Here is a 4,170-nt window from a genome sequence, read left to right as displayed (position 1 = left end):
CAGTCCAAAGGGAGAAATACTTTATTACGGGGGCACCAACCCATATCCTCTCACACAAACACACATCCTCTTATGCATATACTCAAAACACACGCCAGACACATCCTGTCGCACATGTACTTTTAAAATCAAACACACATGCAAAACACATCCTCTTATGCATATACTCAAAACACATGCCAGACACATCCTGTCGCACATGTTCTCTTAAAATCAAACACACATGCAAAACACATCCTCTTATGCATATACTCAAAACACACGCCAGACACATCCTGTCGCGCATGTACTCTTAAAATCAAACACACATACAAAACACATCCTCTTATGCATATACTCAAAACACACGCCAGACACATCCTGTCGCACATGTACTCTTAAAATCAAACACACATGCAAAACACATCCTCTTATGCATATACTCAAAACACACGCCAGACACATCCTGTCGCACATGTACTCTTAAAATCAAACACACAGATGATAAATGCGTGAGACTCAGGCGAGATGCGTGAGAGTTGACAGATATGCGTTCGTCTTTAATGGGGACTGTTTGCTGGCTTGTAACGCGCGATGTGTTTAAGGTCGGCGTGACTTTGGCACGTATTGCTGCGGAAGGACAGGCTGCGCAAGACGCCTGAAAGATCCCCAACTAGCAACTACACTGGTACACTCGGAGAAATAGTCTGACATGGGTGGTCTCCCTTTGTTCATTGCTAAAAAAGAAACCCATTCCCCTCACATACACAGAAGATAAAAGCCGCCTTGGCTGCTTGTTCAATCAGTGTGTTTGCTTGTTTATAGCGCACATGATGTGAGTAAGAAATTAACGCCGGCCCCACAGCATAACGCCACATCATATCAGAACAGAATTTTATTCTAAAAGATTGGGTAATGTACTTGGTCGTTAATGTGTTAACAGTTGATGTTGTAGTATTTAGTATCGGTTGTGCGGATATGTACTTTTTGGACATATTTGCACCCTGATCTACCGTCCGGACAAGGCATATTAAACTGACGAAGGCCATGTTCGAAACCGTACAGGGACGATAAAACGCCTCATTTCTATGTTCATCTTTCTTACTTACTTACTGAATTTTATGATATAACCTGGTTATGAGTTGGTTGTATGCTTATAATTTACACCTAATATATCAGCGATATAGTTATCGCTTCACTTTTGCTCGTTTTCATAAGAAAGGAGAAATATTTATCCGAATATGATAAACAAATTTGACAAAAAATGAAAAAAAAACACCACATAAGCACCTTGCTAAAATACAACTTTAGAAAACATGCGGGTGGCGTCACGTGACTTAATTCCTCACGTAAACAGAAATACAAAAACACGATGATGCAGATTTAGTTCTGTGTTTGCTGCATCTGTCTCTCATTCCCTAAATACAATGTCTCTAAACCTAATTTAGCTATTTTTCCAAACCAGGTTTTATCGCGAAATCCATAGTACATAGTGTTATGGATAAGCATGTATAGATCGAATTTGGGGGATTAGGTTTCTATATGGTTTACGTCAGCTGACAGACGACAAATGTATAAAACATTCGTTATTAATTTTCATGAATAAAATAGTGACAGATCTACCAGAGATAATAAAAATGTAATTTGTATAACTGAAGGTTTGCGCGCTATTACGTGACACGTGCTGTTAAATAATAGCGATAACTGGTACACATGTACAGTTAGTCAACGGCAAAGTTTTGATTCCAGCTCGTCGCGTTATAACAGAAATCTACTCAAAGGTTTTCCACGTACAGGAATAAGCGTATTTGCTCATAGTTTTGCTAAAATCAAAGTTTTTGGTACAATCAACTTTAAAAATTGAATTCTTCAGAAATAACTCGAAAAAATGACGATATCTTTCATAAGTGGTCGCAACCAATCCTGATCAGTTCTTCAACTTTGTATTCATATTGAATTTTCTGATTGGAGAAAATAATTCCATAAACCAAATAAATTAAACGTATTAATAGATAGTAATGAATAATTTACTTTTAAATCAGTGGTAACAAAATAAGAGAAATAGAAATAGTGCCTGAAAATGCAAAAATCCTCCACGCGGCTCCGAAGAATTGCGCACGTAAAATATCCAAAATAGTTAGTAAAGGAAGTGTATGGAACAGTGCGGAGCTTGACTCACTGACCGGTGAGCTCCGCACAGCGTCTATTAAAGGGGCACTGATCTAACGCAATTCCCCGGACTGGTTGTTGCCTTTGTTATTGGTTTTTCCCCCGTGAGTACCCGGATGATACGCAACACAACTGAGCGTGACCAGAGACTGGGCTACCGTCTGCAAGGACAGCTAAATAAACTTGGGAGGCTGGAGGCAATATTTGTTTTACGCATTTTTGCATAAACACTGATTGGTTAACTGTGATCTATACAGATTTCTACAAAGGGCGCATGTTAATTAATTTCTTCAGCCTAAACAAGCAGACAAAAAGAACAGCGGAGCTCATCGGATGTCGTCATTTGGAAATACCCCAGATGGTTATAGTTTTATACTAAAAAAAGTATCCATGCAGTGAAAGCATTTTCGGATTTCGGATTGCGTCGATAATACGATTACTACTCCCTTGTTGACATCCACGTTTTCTCGAATAACCCTTCACTTGTGTATTTGTCGTCATTCACTTGATGCTCAGTTAATGAATTTATTACAGGTACAATTAGTGGTAGCACCACTTAGATTACCTGACAAAGGTTCCCATTTGGCATTTATTGTGTCTGGGGTAATTATTCAATCTAAATCCAGGTTTGAAGTGAGGTGAAATGTGTGTTATGTAATATGCACGTGGCAGCCCAGCAAGAGATGAATGAAGAGTTGATTTATTTTTTTGTAAATCAACGGAACGTTCCTAGTCATCAAAGGATTAACAGAAAATACGATGATTGATTAATCACTGTTATCTTGCACAGTGGATATGTCAAGAGTGAGTGTCTAGGTTTACTAAAACAAAGGGAATACACTCATACCATGGCGTGAAGTGCCGATGTAAAAACAACATACTTTGTTCAAAGGGTTAACTTATACGTTGATTGATTGATCATTGTTATCTATCACTCAATGGATTTTTTAGGAACCGTGAACGTTATGAAAATAGTTGTCACGTGGGCTTTCTCAGCCGACCATTGAGACTTGACACCTATGTAAAACACCTGAAACAATCCAAGTGATCAGTTGAGAAACGAACACGGGTTATAATATCCCGAAACGACATATATCTTTTAAAATATTTGATTGTTACTGAGACACGTGACATCGAATAAGTTTCTGTGTACATCTGCAGACGAGTGGGATATTGTTCCTTTGTGTGGATATTCACGGATACATTCCTCGAACAAGGACGCTGCCTAACATTTATACACATAAATTTGGTAGGTTGTAATTATGATATTTGCATTTTGTTTTCCTTCATTTGAACCGATTCGTTCTTGTTTTTCTACGTCTTGGTTGGGAAATTCTTCAATGCGCGATAGACGTTGTTTTCACAGGTCTTTTCCTTTGTGTATATATTACAGTCAATTTGTAAAAAGTGATTCTCTCAGGCAATTTATAAAATGTGTAAATATTTCAGTCATTTTGACTAAAAAATCTGTCCAGATTGATTAAGACGATCAAAAGTGCCTACAAACATAACAACAGATTATTATGTAGGATTAGAAGCCAAACAACGTAGAAATGTACTTTTCTCAACGTAACATTTTCAGTCTCTTGGTGATGACATTACACATCAAAATGTTTGGAATTCGTTATCATAATAATACAGATGGAAATGTTTTTCAGTCACTTTGTAAAATAACTGAATATTTAGACGTTAAATAAATTTGTTACACATTTGACTGTAAAAAAAAATACACACTATAAAAAAAGCAATGCTCAGGTGAAATGTGTACTTTGTGTACATCGCAAAATTACCAAGCAAGTGACTTATCAAAACTTCGTCACCATTACCGATGCTACCCACAAAGATACCTACATTTCCTTATTATCTCGAAAACTGTATTTCATTTTGTTCATCAATGTGACCATACGCCCTTATTACTACCCATAAAAGCGACTAATGCGCTTACGAATGGCGCAGCAGAGGTCGCGAACTAGTCTAGATTTCTGCTATACATCCGGGTACTCACTGGGAAAAAACAATAAC

Source organism: Haliotis rufescens, unplaced genomic scaffold (genome assembly GCF_023055435.1).
Source record: "Haliotis rufescens isolate VD_foot unplaced genomic scaffold, xgHalRufe1.0.p SCAF_23, whole genome shotgun sequence".
NCBI lineage: Eukaryota > Metazoa > Mollusca > Gastropoda > Lepetellida > Haliotidae > Haliotis > Haliotis rufescens.
The sequence above is the reverse complement of the archived record's forward strand: the minus strand, read 5'-3'. Positions refer to the sequence as shown.